The sequence below is a fragment of the Sminthopsis crassicaudata genome, chromosome 4, assembly GCF_048593235.1.
Source record: "Sminthopsis crassicaudata isolate SCR6 chromosome 4, ASM4859323v1, whole genome shotgun sequence".
NCBI classification, from domain to species: Eukaryota; Metazoa; Chordata; class Mammalia; order Dasyuromorphia; family Dasyuridae; genus Sminthopsis; species Sminthopsis crassicaudata.
The window spans coordinates 110,059,701-110,080,187 of NC_133620.1; the positions used below are offsets into that span (position 1 = coordinate 110,059,701).

Below are 20,487 nucleotides of genomic sequence, written 5' to 3' on the forward strand. Positions count from 1 at the left end.
GCCAAGGACTTTGGTGACAAGAGCTTTCTTTTGGGATCTTAAGTACCTAGTGTTGTATTCCCTGCAGGAACAGCTGCCAGGTTCCATCTTCATGGGGATTACTTCACAGGATAATGGCTGCAGATACTGACCTAATCTAATGTAGGAAACAGGGCAGCTCTAAGGAAGGCAATCAGTTCAGGAGAGAGGGCACTGGACTTGAAGTCAAAAAACTTGGATTTGGATGCCAGCACTTCTGCTTATAATAGTGCAACCTTCACCTCTCTGACCTTTGCTTTGACCATTTGTAAAATAAGAAGTTCAACTTTGATTGCCTCTAACTTTTCTTCCAGCTCCAAAGCCATGAAGAAAATGTTAGTTAAAGCTACCTATTTAAAGAAACCAGGTATAAATGGACCTCAGGACCCATATTCCACTATGAGATAGGTCCATTAAAGAAGTCCCTCCATCCAGTCATCAGCCTCCATGTTTATCTCTACCCAAGGGAAGCAAGGAAATGCTCTAAAGCCACCTCCGGAAAGAGAAGTACCCATCCAGTGGGGAAAATCATAAATCCTTAAAATTGTATGTTTAATTCATAAAGTAAATTACACGAGGTTAGTTGTACAAGTAGCTGCGATGTCCTTAAAAATTATTCTTTAACTGAGGAAAAGTTTTTTGACCTTTGGAGAAAATGCTTGCTTCTAGCTATGACTAAAAAGCGGTTTCCTTCTTTCTCTGTTGTGTTAAGAATCTTTTCTTCTTATAAAGAAGGCACCACAGTGATTTATAGCTGTCATGAAAGCCTGGAACCCTTTTGAGGTTAAGCTACTCAGCTATTCAACTTTCACTACAGAAACTTTGAAATTCAAAAAGAAAAAATAATGTAAGTTTTTGAAGGACATGTGTTGCTGTAGGTGATCCTGTTAATTAAAAGTGATTGCCTGCTAGGAAATCATACTTTAAAAAAGTTTCATGAATTTATTAGAACCCTGAAGGTATCTTTGTATGCACAGAGCTTTACATGCGATTTATGCAATTTTGTTTCAGATCTGTTTAAAGCCACCCTGACACTCCCAGAGCTGGGAACAGTACTGTGAGCATTTGTATGTATTTTGGCTAATTGAATTATGTGAAAATACATACTAATGAAGCGTTAGCAGAGGTGTTTGCTGAGTGGAGTGAAAGTCTCATTTTCTTCTAAATTAGGAGGCTTTTTTTTTCCCCAAGCAGATTAGTACTCTGGGAAGAACTCCTTCCTTATAGGAAAAATAGCAAATGATTTAATAGCATTTTGTATCTTGCATGCTAAAGAGCTCTGTGAATTCCTGATGTGTACATTATTGGAGAGGGAGTGGTGTCACCTAAAAAAGTCTATTTAACTATTTTTTAAAACCCACTAGCCTCTGAAGAGCAATGGAGTGTAATTACCCAATAAAATGAGTGATCAAATTAATATTCACTTCTTGGAATCCTGGGCTTTACCCTTTATGTATTTGAAGGAATGGTTGTGAATTTTTCTCTTTTTCCCATAGGTGTTATTATTTAATAGTTCTATTTTGCATCCTTTGCATTATTACATTTGGAAATAGGCCAATAAAATATTTCTTATTGAAATACTACTAACTGAGCTACCTCCCTACAGACTTCCCTGCCCCATTTGTTGAGAAATGAATGACAGTAAAAGTCTCATTGTTTTTTACCTAAACCCAAGGAACTGTCCAAATCTATCCAGGTGAAAGTATTTGTAGTACTTGAGGGTTGTGGAATGAAATCTACCTTCACCCATGCTCCCACCCTAGTACATTATTCTGAAAGGAAGACAACTTTGTTTCTACCTCCATAAGTCCTAGAAGGTTAGTGATCTGCATTTGTAAAGAATACAGCCCAGAATGATGACATATTTTTACAAAACTTTACAAAAAGCATTTTCTGGTTTATGCTGTTTGGATCTCAATGTAGAGAGAAATAAATTTTCCTTCTTATATAGTCTTAGACAAATGTATGCCATTGATTTGGGTCTTTTAAAAAATTAAATCTTTCCATACTTCTCTTATTATTCTAAATTGTGTTCCCTTACATGAATCAACAACTCATTTAAATAATTCACCTGCTACTGGACATTTAGATTGTTTTCAATTTTTTTGAATTGAAATTCAATGTAAAGCTGCTATAACAGACTTTAGAATTTGAACTATTTTTGTTTTTAAGCATACTCAGAGCACATTCCCAGCAGTGGAATTACTAAGTCAAAGGGTATGTCTATATTTCTAACTTTTTACTGTGTGGAGGCAAGATTGCTCTGCAAAAAGATTCTACAAGTTTGCAAATCCATCAGTAATGAGTGTTTATATGCACCTTTAAGTATTATGCCTCTTTTGAAATTTCTGTCCCGGAAGAAAAGCTATTTTTAAAAAATCTTTCCCATTCCTGATAGAAATATTGAACATGAAGTACCTTTGTAGGAGGGATCCTATTGTCTATTGCAGGGGGGAAAAACTTAGAAACTACATCTAAATTTTGTTTAGCTTTTGGAGCAGCTAGGTGATCCAGTGGACGGGAACACCAGGCCCTAAAATCAGGACTTAACCCCAACTCTGTGTGTGTGTGTGTGTGTGTGTGTGTGTGTGTGTGTGTGTGTGTGTGTGTGAGAGAGAGAGAGAGAGAGAGAGAGAGAGAGAGAGAGAGAGAGAGAGAGAGAGAGAGAGAAAGAGAGAGAGAGAGAAAGAGAGACAGACAGACAGAGAAAGAGACAAAGAGACAGAGACAGAGAGAAGGGGAGAGAAAGAAATTTTCCTATATTAGAATAGGTAGGGACAATAAATCATAAAAAGAGAAATTTACCTTCCCTAGAGTCAGACTCCCCCAGAATCCACATGAGGTTCATTTGATTCCAGCCCCTTGCTGGAGGTCCCCTGTGCTCCTCTGTAATCCTGACAACATTGGGTTTTATTGTTTTAAATTATTTTTTGCCAACTTGATATAAGGTGATAGTTCAGAATTAAGTTTAATGTGCACCTCTTTTATTATTTGTGAGGTTGAACATATTTTTAAACTGATAATTAACAATTTGAGTTTTCTCATTTGAAAATTATCTCTGCATATTCTTTGATAGTCATTATATCCAAAATCCAGAGTTTTTTTCTACAATATTGCATGCTAGATTGCTAAATGAATAAATAACCAGAATTCATGAATAGAGAGATTGTTTTTGAACGTTCAGCTCACTTCTTGATAGAGTATTAAAGATTCTTTAATTCCATCCTACTACAAATTTCTTACGTGTAGGGACAGGTGGCAGATAGAGGACTAGACTTGGAACCAGAAACAACTGAATTCCAATCTCCCTTTAATCTCTTACTAGCTGTATGACCAAATCAAGTCATTTAGCCTTTGTCTCAGTTTCTTCATCTGTAAAATGAGAATAATAATACATCTATTCCCATTTCACCATTCAAATTGACACTGAGACACTTTGTTCAGTGTAGTTAAGTAATATCTGAATAGAGAGCTGAAATGGGAGCAACTGCAGGTAGGGAAGCCCATAAGTTGTTTTAAGGATCAGTGAGGTGATGTATATAAAACAGCTAGAGGGGCAGCTATGTGGGGCAGTGCATATAACACTGAAGCTGAAATCACAAAGATCTGAATTCAAATCTAGCATCAGACCCTCACAAACTATGTGAACCTGGGAAAATCACTTAATCTCTTTCTGTTTCAGTTTCTTCAGCCATAAAATAAGGATTATAATAGCCTACCTTTAAAGATTATTGTAAGGATCAAATGAACTAACATTTGTAAATCACTTTGCAAACCTGAAAGCATTACATAAATATGAGCTAATCATTGTGAATGCATTTTGTACTTTGCCTATGTATCCCCAACACCGAATCAGTGATTGGCCTATAGTGAGGACTTAATAAGTCATTGTTAAATGAATAAAATAATAAGCAGTACCTTTTTGCCCAGTAAGAACCTTCCTCTCATTAGCAGCTATTTTCCCAAAGGGTATCCCCATGACCGTTCTTTTGCAAGTGTTACATGTGTATACATACTATCGATAAGTCCTCATGACAAATGTCCTTATGGACTTCCCTACCTGCAGTTGCTCCCATTTCAGCTCTCTATTCAGATATTACTTAACTACACTGAACAAAGTGTCTCAGTGTCAATTTGAATGGTGAAACCATTTTGACACCATGGTTTATTCCTCACTCACTGAAAGGCGTGCTGTTCTCCTTACTTGGATGATCTATTTCTATTTTACTGCCTTATATTTAGATTATGTCATTATCTAAAGTGGTCCTCAAACTTTTTAAATAGGGGGCCAGTTCACTGTCCCTCAGACTGTGGGAGGGCCAGACAATAGTAAAAACAAAAGCTCACACTCTGTCTCCACCCCTCAGCCCATTTGCCAGAACCCACGGGCCACATAAACGTCCTCAGCGGCTGCATCTGGCCCGCTGGCTGTAGTTTGAGAACCCCTGCTCTAGGCAAATCACTAAATCTCTATTTGCTTTAGTTTCCTTAACTATAAAATGGTAATAATAAAAGCACCTTCCTCTCAGAGTTGTTGTGAGGGTCAAATGAGATAATATTTGTAAAAGTTCACAATACTATTCCTGGCACATGGCAGGCACTATATAAATGCTGTTCCCTTTCTTTCTCCTTGATAGGACTTTCCAGAGCTTAGATCTCACTGGCATAGCCTTGAGAATCCAGGCTCCCCTTCCCTTTGCCATGGTGAATAATTAGTTGTATTAATTATATGATTACTGTAACTATCAATCAACACAGTTAATTGTTGGCTATTAATATAATTTTATTTAATAATTATACCATTATCTTTTTTCAATTTGTTTTCTAATTAGCAGAATTTATTTGGCTATTTATACTAAATCAAAAACACCAGACTAAAAGTCGAAGAGATTTAGAATTCTGACTTTGAAACTGTGTTGCTTAGGGCAATTTCTCTGGGTCTCACTTTCCCCAACTGTAAAATGAAGGTTTGACTGAATTGTCATTAGGCTCCCTTGGCAGAGAAAAGGAATAAATAGTAGAGAAACCCCTTCTGGCTAAGTCCTTTGTGCCAATGTATGTCTGGCACATCTTCTACCACTTATAGTCTTAAGAGAGTTGCCAGTGTCACTGAGAAGTTAAGTGACTTGCTTAGAGTCATAAGTGGCACTTGAGTCCAGCCCTTTCTAACTTTGAGTCTGACTGTACCATAAATAAGTAAAATTATTGGTTGTTTGTAGGGGCTCCCCTAGGATCAATTGGTGCTCCAGGCTTCCTTCAGCTATCACTAGACCAAGACAACAGGCTAAGTTGACAGCCTTATCTCTTTTGAGTCCTCATGTATATGTCTTTTAATAGAAGAATGAGGTACTCTTAATTGCTTGAAACTTTTATTATAATTTTACTTTGAAGTAACAATTTCCATTCTATCTTTATTTTCCTTAGTAAGGAAAACACACACACACACACACACACACACACACACACACACACACACACACACTGTACCAACTGACATGGTTTAGTCCTTCCAGTTAATCTTAAATTTTAGTTCAATGAATTGCACTTCCAGGTGTTAAATTATATTACAAAGAAGTAGTTATCAAAACAAGTTGTTATTGGTTGAAAAATAGAGAAAGAAAGCAATGGAACAGACTAGACAAGGGAGAATCACACACAATAGAATTTAATAACCCAGTGTTTGATGGAAAGTGGAAAACATAAATTACATGAAGAGGGAAAAAAAACCTCTTTATTTATTTGATTTTTAAAAAAGCAACTGTTAATAAAACTGCAAAATAATCTAACAGAAATTGGGCTCAGACCAACACTTTAATCTCTATTCCACAATGGATTCTAAATGAATATATATCCTTAATAATAAAGATTATTTTTAAAAAAAATTAGAAAAGAAGCAGATCATTTACCTCTCACAGCTACAGGTAGAAAATGTATTCTTAACCAAATAAGAGATAGAGGAAATTACAAAAGATAAAATAAATAACTTTACATGAAAGTGCAAGTTTCTGCAGAGACAAAAATTAATATATTATATTATAAGAAAAAAAGAAGCTGATTGAATTGGGATTTTATTGAATAAGGATTTAAGATCCAAGATATATAACTATATACGTACATATATAATAACCAATAATATATTTATATGTATGCATATATATGCATATGTACAAAAATAACATGACTGTCATCCCCAAAAATAGATGGTCAAAGAATATGAACAGTTTTCAAAAGAATTGCAAAGTATTCATAACTACATGAAAGAATGATCTAAATCACTAATAAGTATTAAAAAAAAAAACTTGAAATTTTACTTCACACCCTGAAAATTGGCAAAGATGATAAAAATAGCAATACTCAATGTTAGAATTATTATGGAATGATAGGAACACTATTCAATTATTATACAAAACTATTTTGGAAAGCAATTTGAAATTTTAAAAATAGAGTGACTGAGATGTCCATACTGGAGATTCTGTTGCTAGACTTACTTGTATCCCAAAGGAAAACCCCAATAAGAATAAAGTCTTCTTAATATAACAAAATTATTATAGCAGCACTTTTTGTGATGGTAAAGAATTAGAAACAAAGAAGATGTACATCAATTGGGGAATGGATAAACAAATTGTATTAAATAAATATGATAGAATGTTACTGTGCTACAAAAAAAATTACATAGGTAAATCAATGCAGAGAAGTGTGGCAAGATCTACATAAACAGATACAGTGCAGCAAACAGAAGCAAGAAAGCAATATACACAACTATAACAATGTAAATGGAAAGAGCAACTATACATCAAAAAATCAAAAGTGAATGTAACAAATTTATTATAAAGTTCAAGCAGGATTTAAATGAAGAGATATAAAAGGATACCCCAAACCCATCCTTCATGAAGATGGGAGGTCTACAGGCATTACATATACGTGTTTGTGCACCTTTTCAATATATCTCTCAGTTATGCTAATATTTTATCTCTTTTAAAAATACTGTTTATTATATGGGATGTATTGAGAGGGAGATATAATATAAAAGACATCAATAATTTTTTTTCAAAATGAGTCCCCTAAGATCTTTCCTTTAAACTTCATGCTCATGGAGTTTAAGAATTTTCTAAAATAATGAAAGCCTTAGCTAAGACCAGATTCTTCATTCATTGCCAAAGAATCATCATGTAAGAGCTGAAAGAGACCTGAAAGATCTAATTCAAAAATTGCATAATACAGATAAAACAGAGACCCAAAGAAAGAAATAAGTAACATCTTTAGATCATGAAGTTTATAAGCTTATATACAACTTCCACTATCTCAAGCAAAGTCATAGGATTAGTAATGATGATATTCATAAAGCATTTTACATACATCCTATCATTTAAGCTTCATAAAAACCTTGAGAGGTACATTCAAAAGCTATTAGCATCCTTATTTTTAAATGATAACACTGAGACACACAGTACTTAAGTAGTTTTTTCATGGTCATAAAGCTAGTAAGTATCAGAGAGGATTGGAATCCATATCTTTCTGACTCAAATCCATTTTGCCAAAAGAAGAAGAAAACTGATACTTGACCACATATATGTAAATATTTTATTTTAATGATGGGTCATTTCAAATAAGCCGAATTTTCTCTTTTGAGCAGAATACATTTATATTTCCATTTGTAGCCAGTAAAAAAGTTTTATAATTTCTCTACTTTTCACCTACTTCTGGACCCATTATTTTCTATTTGAACTGTCAGTGTCATATACACGCAAACACATATACATATATTTATGTATATATATATACATATATATATATAAAATGTGTGTACATATATAGTACAGGCTCTATAAGGACTTCATCCAGATACACATTGAAATCTAGTCAATCATTACTCATCCATTTGATTTTTCATACGTGAATAGACAAGTCTGTTAAGGACCATGCCTAGGTGAAGGGCCAGGTCAATTCTCCAAGAGCCTCCACAGCTGTAAATCATAACATCTAAAGGAGTTGTAAAGCAAATAATTACAAATTCCTTTCATGAAGCTCTGCACTGTTCTGGGACTTTAAGTAATCAGTACCATATCATCCACAAACAGGAGTATTTAAAGGCTTCATCATCCATGGGGTATTCCTCTTCTACTTGGATCTCCTCCATCACAGTGGCAAGTATACACCTTGCTTTATACTTCATCAGATGTTTATTACTAGAATATCATAGAATATAATTATTTTCTATTATTACTTCTTCCAATAAATATTAACCAACCATGACATAAGGATGGATATTATGGGTGGGAGATGACTTGTATAAGAAATGCTAAATCAGCTTTTGTTCTGACAAAAAAAATATAATCAACAAAAAATAGGTACACTTTTCAGTTGATTGGGAACTGTCAATGTCATATACACACAAACACAATGTTTTAACATTGTTTTTAACAATGTTTTAAAGAAGCACTATTGAATTTTTTTTTGTATTTTGTTCTCTATTATTGGTTTCTCTTAATCACAGAGAGTTACCCTTATAAAGAATTTTTAATGAAGGGATTAACAGATTCCATTAGATTGCAAGCCCCTTGAGGGCAGAAATTTTCTGTCTCTTTCTGTATCCTCAGTGCTTGTCTATTGCAGTTCTGGGTAATGGTAGGCACTTACTAAATGTTTATTGATTGATTCTTTTGTGGCATTTGTCTTTCATTTAATCTTCAGCTTATGCTGATACTTATGCTGCAATCATTTTCATAGTTAATGTTTTGCAAATACTTATCATTATTACAACAATTTGTGATGACAAAAGATTCCATTAACTTTGTTGTTGCCTTTCAAAAAATGCTAAAGCCAAACCTGTCCACTCCATTCTTTGCATCATCCTTCTATTGTGCTGCAACTTCGTCTTTCTTCAAATTTTATTAACAGCAAGAATGTCAAGATTGCTACAAGTCAGCTAAACCACTTATTGTGGTTCACTCATTGTTATCTAAGGAATATCTCAAATTTAGAATATCAGACTTAAGTTTATGTTTATACAAACTGAACACCCTCATCCCCTTTGTGTCATCCTGCCACTGCCACTACAAAAGCAAAATGGGCCAAGCTGTGAATCATAACATCTAAAGGAGTTGCAAAGCAAATAATTACAAATTCTTTTCATAAAGCTCTGCACTGTTCTGGGACTTTAAGTGACATTTTACCCTTTTTCTCCTCATTTTATGGGCTGCCTTAATCACAGAATCAATCCATCAGTAGCCTGCCTACTAGCAATGAACCTCTCTATACTTAGCAAGGCTGGCCTTGAGAAAGTAGATGTAGTCTTTTGTTTCAAATTAGATTTTCATAGCAAGTGTTTGGGTCCTACTTCTCTCTTCCCCCAATCTCAACTGCATGTTGAACCTTCCAAACTGATAGGTAAGCTGTCATAATATTTTAAGAGAGTAGTCTTTTGGTATGTCCATAGCTACTATAGCTATTTTATAAAGTAATTTGAAAAAAAATGAAATTATTATGAAAATAAAATAAAATTGAATTTAAAAGAGACAGAGACAGAGGCTTAGAGACAGACAGACAGAAAGATAGAAAACATCAATTTATGCATTTCTTTAAGGATATAGACCATGTATCCAAGAAACAAGAGAGACATGCCAACAGATACATCAGTATACCTCAGAAATGACAAAAGAGCAAGGGGAAGGTCTTTATCACAGGTAATGAGTCTTTTTATGTAAGAATTATGGCAAGACATGGATGAGAGTCACAGAGAATGAAAAGCGACAGAGTGGTTGTGATCATCCTTAAATCACAGGTCCACTGTGTATTGATTCTGTATGTCTAATTTTGTGGAACTTCAGGATATGGCACTAAACCCACTTCTATAGATGAGCATAAGCTTTTTTTGAAGAAATTATTTTGCACTTATTAATGATTGCTAAGAGGTTCTGAAATGAGTTCAATTTTTTTATAAATGCATTTTTAGATTAATGTATTATTATGGCTCTCACTGAAAAGGTTTTGTCTAGCTGTAAACAGAACAAAACCATCTTCAAATGACAGCTCTTGGACAAACTAGCCCTCAACAGGAAAACTATCTTTTTTGTGCACCATGTAGGAAATTTGCACTAACAAAACCTTAGAAGACACATATTAGATATTATAATATGCAATTCCACATATAGCCAATTGAGTTTATTCATCAAATATTACATAGGTGCTGCAGATGGAGAGAGTCCAGAATGGAGTAAGAAAAGAAGAGAAGGTTGGATGACATTTAGAAAACTGCCCAATTCTTTCAAGTTATCCCAAATTTCTCATTATTACAAAAGCCCATATCTAATGTCTATACCAATACCTACATTCTCTTCACAATGTTATGAACACAATGATCTCAGGAGGATAAAAATTATAAGTAATCCAAAAGGCAATGAAAAGATTCATTCTACATATAGATAGACTAATTGCAATTGCAGTTCTTGAGATAAGCAAAAGGAAGCTCTCCCTTGAATAATCCTTGTAATTCTTTATATAGAATCAAAAGGGCTTAAGTTTGGAACAATTAGGCACGTTAGAAGTCATCAGATCCAACTATCAAAGGGCTATATGTAGTCTAATTATGTCTAGAACCATAACTAGCTTAGAGCCACTAGGACTTTTCCCCATGGTGGGAAACTTAGAGGGAAAAATTATTTTGAACAGATGTACTCTTTTATTAGTGTAGGAAGAGATGAGAAGTCAGATGCTGGCTGAGGAACAAGGAAGAGAAACTTTGGATCTTGAGTAGACAATAGATTGCATCCTGCTCACTCTCTCCCTCATTCTACTCCAAGAAGTTCCAAACTATACTACTTCATTCTCTTCCTAAGACTTCCCTTTCTCTCATTCCTTTCCTAATGGACTGGGTTACTCACACACTCTTCCTCTGTAAGCAGTAACACTTCTCATAAAAGAGGGTATTACCAAGTATATTCAGAGATCATCCAGTTAAATATACATGATTTGGGTCCATTTTTTTTTTCTACTTTAACAAGGAAATTTTAGGAAGGTTTCTTGTCATGCAGGGCAGAGAACAAATTGGTAATACTCTCTTTAATAGCAGTAATGTACAGTTAGTAACTGACATAAAGGACATTATTTAAGACATAAGTAGAAAAATGTAGCAAAAATAAGAAACAGAAATGGGGAGGCCAAGTGATTCATCAATATACCCCAGAAATAGCAAAAAAAACAAAGGGAAAAACTTTATCACAGTAAGTGAGACCTTTATGGAAGATATATGGCAAGGCATGGACAAGAGTCACAGAGAATGAGAGGAGGTGGAGGGGTTGTGATCTGCCTGAAATGACAGATGTATTAAAATGTCAAATGCATATTTAGTTGTGTTTTTTAGACTTTGTCCTATATCCTGAGGCTCCACATCAGAAGACGCTGTTTTAACCAGCAGACAAATAAATGGGAAAAGTATTGTTTTCCTTCCTTCCTCCTTCAGTATCCTTGTCCTCTTTCTCCCTACCAGCGGCTTAAATTCCATGGAGACAACATTATAGTAACTTTTCAACCTACCTAATGAGAATATATTTTGAACTGACAAAAAGTAGAAGAACTAAAATGGGCATTATTTTCATTCACTATGCCAAGTCCAGTTTAGCAAAATTTAAGGGAATTTTTTTGTTCCCTTGTACAGGGTAAGGATTGAATGAAGGAACAAAACTCAGGAGCATCAAGAACAAACAACAAGGCTAATGTGCCCAAGGATGGAGAGCAAGGGAACATAAGAGAAATTAATCATAAAGTATAGGGCATAAAGCTGGAAGAAACTAATAAGTTACTCCTTAATTTTACAGATGAGGGAACTGAGGCCCAAAGAAGGGAAGTGTTTTGTCCAAGGTGATTCCCTTCAGGTTTTAAGTTCATCCCATCTTTGATGAACCCCCACCCCCTCTCTATTCCCTCCTTCATTCTCTACTCCTATTTTCTTTTTATTGTGTGTGTGTGTGTGTGTGTATGTGTGTGTGTGTGTGTTTTGTTTTGTTTTATTTTTTTTTACTAGACTGGCAATTTCATTTCATTGGTATTAGGGAGTCTCAGTAAAGAAATTTCTTTAAACAATGCAAGTTTACAAATGTCTAAGTAATTTAGAGTATTAAAGAGTTTCTCAGAGCATCCATCCAGGGCAGTATATCAAAAATGCATCCTGACTGTGATAAGATTTTTAAGCACTATATCTGACTATCTCTCAATTAAAATAAATGCAATATTTGTATTTATTAAATTGAGATCTATCATTTGGCCTTTATTGCCATGTTGATCTGTGATATTCTTACATATGTAGGTCACACACATCCTATCACTCTTGACTATAAGGCTCTAATGAATACCTATAACATTTATGAAACACTTGAATGTTTACAAAGAACTTTATATACTCAATTTCATTTGATCCTCACAATAATTCTATAGGTGCTCTGTTACAAATGAAGAAACTGAGGAGTAGAAAAGTATTGATTTTCCTTGATTCATAGAACTAGCAAATGATTGTGGCAAAATTCGAACCCAGTTCTCCTGACTCTTAAGGTCAGTGCTGTACAACTCCTGCCTCTACAGCTAACTAACCTCTCCCACTCCCAGATAGGAAAAACAGATGGTTGCTGCTGACTAAACCTTGATCCTGGAAAGTTGCCTGGATATTTTTACTTATGACTATGAGAGTATAGTAAGTCTTCTGAGTTTTTCAAAAGTATGGTGCTCTATTTGTATTATTCTCATTAATGGTGCTATGACTATTGGCGGGACTCCAAAGTTCAAGATAAATTCACTTTAATCCAAGTTGCATATTCTACCCATAAGAACAGATGAAAGAAAGGTAGATAGTAAGGAAAGAAGTGAGAGAAAAAGGGAAGGAAGGAAAAAAGAAAGGAAGGAGGGAGGGAGGGAGGAAGGAAGGCAAGAGGGAGGAAAAACATTTATTAATACTTTTTAATGAACTTAAAATTATATGCTCTAAGCACAGTATACTCAAAAGAAAGCAAGCATGACAGTCCCTATTCTCCAGAAACTTGCATTCTAATGGGAAAAGACAATCTATAAAGTAGAAGTGGAGAAAGGGCAGGAGAATGTTTTGTCCTATGGTGTCCAGGTTCTAGGTAAGATAAGGCAAAAATTCCCCTTTCAGAGGCCAAGATCCAAGGGGCAAAACCCAAATACCAGTGAGAGGAATATGAGAATATGGCAGCAGTGCATGTGGCAAGATTTGGGAAGTTAGTGAAGTGATGATTATAAGATGAATGCAGTAATTTATCATCATTGGCAAGCTGGCTAAGTCTACCATTAATGGATTATCCACTTGTACCAATAGGTTCTGTGGCCTTCCCCTGGAGAACTGAGCATATGAACAGGATTTTCTCAGTCGGGTAAAACAGCAACAGAACAAAAAGAAAATTTCAAGATAACCAATCAATAAAAGAGGTAATTTGCCTCTGGGATGCCTTTTAATTCAAAGCTAAGAGAAAAAAGAAAGATCTACCTCTTTTGGGACTTTTCAGTACATTTGGGGAATTTATTTTGGGATAGTTATACACTGGACTATGAGAAATTCTCTGAAGGACATAAATCACATATAGACTATGGCAGTCAGCATGAGAAATGTTTAAAATTCTATGTCCCTCACTGTTTCTCAGGTCTCGGAGCCCACTCAGCTATCAGGGGCTTTGTCTGGCAATGAAGGGGGAGGGGGGAAAGGCAACCTGGTAGCTTTGTAACCAAAAGCTAGGGTCCTTGTTGAGATGCAGACAATGTATCCCTGCTTCCATTATGTTGCTTCAGCCCCAAGCTTTAAAGAGTATTGATAAGGGGCATAGAATAAGCAAGAAAATCAAGGCTTTCTGAGTAATGGGCCTTGGAATCTTGGTTATTGTTAAATTTACAAATAACTTGAATAAACCTTTCAGTTAAAGAGGGAAAGAAGAAACAAGTTTTCAGCTCACCATTGGCATTGATCACACAATCATTCCTCTCACAGAGGACAGCCTTTTGGAACAAGGACAGCCATCTTCTTACAATAAGGATGGATAAATCAGTTTCCAAGTGAAAAGATCTGTCTCTCAGCAGCATGTCCAGCGGCTCTCCACTTGACCTGAATCAAAGACACAAACAGTGTGAGATCTAACTATTCAAGGACCTAGACCATTCCCTTGATTTGTATCCCATCAGAGCTGATATCAAGTTAGGCTTACATTTACAATTCATTTCAATGCTGGCTGTATATGTAGTTATATTGATAGGAGCAATCCTTTAGGCATTATCTTTTATGTACATACATTTTTCTTTGGATATTGTAAACACTTTTCTAGTTTCAACTCTCATGTTTTTCTTCAGCCCCATCTGGCCTTTGGAGCTCCAGATCCAATTGCCTAGTAGTTATTTTAGAGGCAGTGTGATACACTAGGAAAAAAAAAAACCAAAGGATTTGAAATATGTGGTTGTTCAGTCATTTTTCACTCACATCTGATTTGGGTACTGATTTGGACAAAGAAACTAGAGTGATTTGCCATTTCCTTTTCCAGGTCATTTTACAGATTAAAAAAAAAAATTAAGCCAAATAGGCTTCAGTGACTTTCCCAGGATCACACAACTAGTATCTGAAGTTGGATTTAAATTCAGGTCTTCCTGACTCCAGGCTTGGTGCTCTATCCACTTCACCAACTAGCTGTCCCTGGAGTGCATGGACCTGGATTCAAATAACCTATCTGCCTCATACTATCTGTGTGACCTTGGCCAAGGCATTCAACCTCTCATAACCTCAATTTCCATATTTGTAAAATGAGGGGAACTGGACTAATTGGTTTTTAAAGTCTCTGACATCTCTAAATCTATTATCTTGTGAGTTCTGCCTACCAATACCCAAAACTAGATGTGCCAAACTGTACTCATTATTTACCTCTTAAAACTTGTGCTTTCTTAAGCACAAGTTTTGATTTGACTTGACTGCTATTAATGAAAATTGTAGTGTCCTAGACACCCAGACTCAATTTCCTGGTGTTATCTTTGACTTCAGTCAGTTCATTTTACATGTATACACATACAAGGTCACACACACATCCCATTGGTTATCCAGTCTAGATAATCTCACCTGTTTTATATCTCCTGTCTTTAACTTTTCTAATCCCCTAGTTCAAACTTTCATTATCTCTCTTCTGTACTGTAGTGACCTCCTAACTGGACTCCCCATCTACAACCCCTTTCATCTACATGACCATATTCATTTTCCTAATGGATAGCTCTCTGATCATGTTACTCCTGTGGCAAAAGTGTCAATAACTTCCCACTCTCTGTTGAATTTATGTCCTTAACCTGACATTTAAATTTCACTTACACAATTTGATTTCACTTTTATTGCCTGGTATGGCAGAATGAAAACTATGATATTAAAGCCATGAATATTCCCCATGATTTCCTGACCACATGTTTTTTGCTTGCACAGTTCCACATTCCTTGAATAGCACCTCTATATCAATTTGATCCATTCTTGAAGCTCAAATGCTACCTCTACAATCAAGCCTTCCCTGATTTTCCTATTCAGATATAATCTCAAGTTTCCCAGAAACTTATCACTTTCAGTTCTGTACTTGAGTTAATTACACAAATTTTCTCATCTCCCCTATTAGATGGGAAACTTCTTCAAGATAACTTATTCAAATCTTTTTTTTTTTCTCTTTGGATCTCTCTCAGTATATAAAGTTTCAAAGTTAGCAAGTCCTGGAAGAATATTTCTTGAATTGTTATGAGAAAGAATGATAATTGATGTAATGATTATTTACTAAGCATTTACTTATCATAGACTCTGTTCTAGGTATATGTTGCCCATGTAGGTTATATGTGTCTGTGTGGCTTTGACAAACTTCTGCTCACAGGGAAATATGAACTTAAGCTGAAGTTTGAACTGAGGCACTCCACAAGGCAGAGTGGAAGAGGAAGTGCATTCTAGGCACGGAGAACTTTAAATGCTAAGACACAAAGTTGGGAGATGGAGTGTTGTGCATAAGGATAAATCAGTTTCCAAGTGAAAAGATCTGTCTCTCAGCAGCATGTCCAGCAGCTCTCCACTTGACCTGAATCAAAGACACAAACAGTGTGAGATCTAGCTATTCAAGGATCTAGACCATTCCCTTGATTTGTATCCCATCAGAGCTGATATCAAGTTAGGCTAGATTGTGTAGAAAGAGGAGTAATAGGTTCATAGATTGGGATCTGTTAAAGGGACATTAGAGGCCATTGAAATTAATCCTGTCATAATACAAATGAAGAAATGGAGGCTCATTGGGTTCAAGTGATTTGCTCAAGATCACACAAATGACCCAGTAAGTAGTAGAGCTAAAATTTGAACCCCCCAAATATCAGACTCTAACCCCCATCACCACTCATTGTTTTTAGTCTTGCCAATCATACTACCTCCTCTTAGAATTTCTCTGAGCATTTGGACTCTTCACATTGAAACATTCAATCACCATTGTGACCTTCTCAAGTAGGAATATCCTTCTAAGGCTAGCCTCTTTCTCCAATTGTGAGTTTCTTCTGTAGCCTTCATTTGAGGGATAAAGGGAGCTAACTTTTTCATTTCCCTCCCCTTCATTCCCCTCATAGCTTCTAGACTTCAAAATTATGACCTCTTTTATGTACTTTTACTCCCTCCATATTCCTCTCCACTCCCAGCTTTTTCACTCCTTTTTGAGTATTATCACTCTTCATTAGACTGCCAGCTCCTTAAGGACAAGCATTCTTTCTTTTTGCTTATATCTGTATCTACCATGCCTGGCAATAACAAGCAAATTAGTGTTAGTTTCCTTCTTTCTTTTCTCTACTGTTATTGTTATTCAGTCATTTCAATTGAATCCAATGCTTTATGACTCTGTTTGGGGTCTTTTTGGCAAAGACACTGAAATGGTTTACTATTTCCTTCTGCATCTCATTTTACAGAGGAAAACAGGGTGAAGTGGCTTGCCCACAGTCACACAACTTCTAAGTGTCTGGGACCAGATTTGAACTCAAGTACTTCTGATTCCAGGATCAGCAATCTATCTATTGTGCCACATAACTATTCTTCCCCCTAAATCCAGGACTTTTTCCCTTACACTATGCTTTTTCAATACAACAAAGCTTGAAATGTAGATTAGAACCAGGTTCTGGTAGGCTTTAGAAGTCTTAAAAATTTATATTTGTATCTATATACAATAGAAAGTGACTGAAATTTATTGATTAGGAGAATGACATGGTTAAACCTACATTTAAGGAAAGTCACTTTAGCAGCTGTCTGGCACATGGCAAGTATTATTGCCTAACTAGAGTCTCTAATTAGAGGGACTGAGAGATTAAAAAATGCATTCCAATTATTCACATTAATTGATCAACGTTCAGGAATCCTCCACTCCAGGGTCTATCTGCACCTTCTCCATTCCAGCTTTTTCCTTTTTGAAAACATCAAGAATAATGTCCTTACATCAGTTTTTACTAGAGCTAATCACCTGCCATACTTGGATCAGACACCATACTAAGATTGCCCTTAGCCTTAATAATCATGAAGTCCACAGAAGAATGGGAACCAATAGGTGAAAGCTCATGAACTGAAGGAACACAATGGACACATCACAGGTAAGGACTGGGCTTCCAAGAGTGATCAAATTTTAACTTGTGGTGCAGACATGGGTATTATCCATGTCCGGAGTCAAAAAGATGACATTTGGAAACCAATCTTGGAGACCCTGAATCCTCAATTGTGCAACCACTTTTGTGAAATGGTCTCTTCTAGAGAATAAATTTATTCTAGAGAATAGAGCTCGATTGATTTTTTTGTGCTACTTTGAGTCTGAAAATGACTGGTGGATGAACAAACACATAAAGAAAGCTAATTCATTCTACTGATCTTTGTTTGGGACTGGCACTCCAACAATGTTTGGCTAGCGGCTGGATCTTATGACTTCAAATACAGAGTTTTTTTCTGCCTACATTAAAAAAAAATTTGATGGAAAGACAGCGAGTTCTTCATGGGGCACTTTATTTGGTCAACTGATATTAGAGTTTGGTGCTACCAAAAGAGGTGGGTAAGTCCATGGGATTAGTTTCTCTGCCAGTAAGAACCACCTCACTTGGGTCAGCCATAATAGTACTGTATCAATTGCCTGTAAAAACATGATAGTTTCACAGCTAAAAACAGTTCCTTCCACTCCTGAATGTGTTGTCCATCTTTGAGAATGATATGGTGGTTGCTGGCCATGACTGCTGCCCAATGGTATCATAAGTATGGTGATTGTGGCTCCTTGATCTTCATCTCCAAATTAGACATTCCAAAACAGAGAATCCATCACAACATCTCTGCCAGGAAATGCTTCCGTAATATGGACAAGAGATCCATGAATAAGGATCTCAACACTACATAATACCAAGATAGTATCACCCAAGTGTCTATGCTGTGGACAATCAAGACTGCCACAAATTTTGCATGACTGGCACTAATGGACCAATGATAATTTGGGATTTCAAGACTTTAGAATCTTTGATTCAAGAGCTACAAATCATATGAAGCTGTACTTCCATTCTCTAGTGCTTAAGAAAGACACTTGACACAATACAGTTCCAGCATTTGTATAAAGACAGGAAACCTTACTACAAATCAAAACTAAGAAAATACCCCTTGCAGATGTTTTGGTTTTGTTTTTTTTGTTTTTTTTTAACATAATTGGTGAATGTATTCGTTTTTTAAAAATCGGGAGTGATGTTTTTCCGATTGGCTATTTTATCCCATTCTTGACCAAAGCTGCTCTTTAAGTTATTAATCATGGGAAGTTGTCATACTAAATTAAAAGAGATTTTATGTAAATTTCTGATAGAAAAGAATTTTAAATGCAGAAAAAAAGAAATATATTTCAAATATATTTTGTATGTACTTGACATATATGATCAATATCAAATTGCTTGTCTTCTCAAGGAGGAGAGAGGGTTAGGAGGGGGAAAAAAGAATTTGGAACTCAAAAAGAATTGTTTAAAAATTTTATATGTGATTGGTAAATAGTTAATGAAATAAATAAAAACAATTTAAAAGAAAAAAATATGTCCTATCATATAATATCGTAATAGCATTTTTGGGGGAAAAAAAAAAGAAGAAGAAGCTAAAGTGAACCTGGAGATCACATCTTTTGAGTACTCATTGCACCTTGAGTAATAGTGGAATGATTACAAGGATATTAACCTGTTGTAATGCCACTGGATCACAATTTTGAGTGACTAGATTCTTGTAACAAAAACATCCACTATAGAATATTTGCTTAAGGAACTGTGCTAGTTTTGAGTAGAAGGAATTGGTTAAAATTGAGTAGAAGAAGAAGAACTAGTTGGTTTGAGTAGAAGAAGAGAAGGAATAGTGGAGGCGGAGTCCTAAAAGAGTTAAAAGCAAGGGAGTCAGATCACAGTAAGGGAAGATGAGACATCTTGACATGATTCTTACTGACATGTACTTACTTGTTAAAACCAGGAGCTAGGATAATATCCGGACATATTCAATCACTTTCTACTTGATATTGAAATGTGGCACATTTAGACATACTGCTAGGCCATTAGGGGAAAATGATGCAAGAAGTTCAAATACAGAAAAACCAAATAAAATTGCAGGACACTCTACTATTAGGTTCATTCAAAGTAAACAGTACTCCTGCTCAGTGCAGTAGATAGGACATTGGTGTTAAGGAACTGAGTTCAAAACCTTCTTCTAATTGTTCCTATCGGGAAAATAACTTAATTTCTCTGGGCCTCATAAAGTAAGTGGGTAGAAGTAGATGAGTTTTGAGATCTCTTCTAGTTCTGAATCTATGATCCTATCCTATGCTGCCTGTTAGGATTACCAGGTGAGAACTCAGGTTGTCTGGACAGTGACAAGGTGAGAATTCAGGTTGACTTGACAGTTCTCTGGCTCAGACCTTTGGTTCAGGCCTTTAAAGGGAGTTTACACCTTAGAAATTCTAAGAGGAGCAAGTTCATTGGTGGAAGTATTTCCCCACGCCCCAATGAGTTCTCACCTGCCTATTCTCTGGGAGGATAAAAGAAGGGCAGATTGGGTCTGAGAGAATCGACTCTGGGATAGAGTTGTGACACCAGGCAGGCTGAAAGGAGACCAGTCTTATTTGAGAAAGGACAAGAGCTGGAGGAGATTCAGAGCTCCCAAGAAACCTGTGCACAGAGGAAAAAATTTTACAGATCTCCTCCCAGAGAAGGATTATAATGGAGCAGACGACCCAACCCTCACAATTCAAGAACTTTACAGATTCCTACCCCATATGAGGTCTCATAACTGAATGCAGAGATTATGAATCTATGATTTATTTTCAGTAAATATTTCATTTGTGTATCTATTTTATATACTTCTATATCTGGGGTTATATAAAATTTTCTCTGGACAAAAGGGATCATGAGTATAAAAAGTTTAACAAGTCTTGCAAAATAACAAGTACTTTTCTA

General features: G+C 35.7%; 1 pseudogene; it reads left to right on the plus strand.

Annotated features, from left to right (window-relative positions):
* The first annotated feature begins 17,469 nt into the window (after nucleotides 1-17,469).
* LOC141541065 (actin-related protein 2/3 complex subunit 1A pseudogene) lies at nucleotides 17,470-18,559 on the plus strand (annotated as a pseudogene).
* Nucleotides 18,560-20,487: the final 1,928 nt, after the last annotated feature.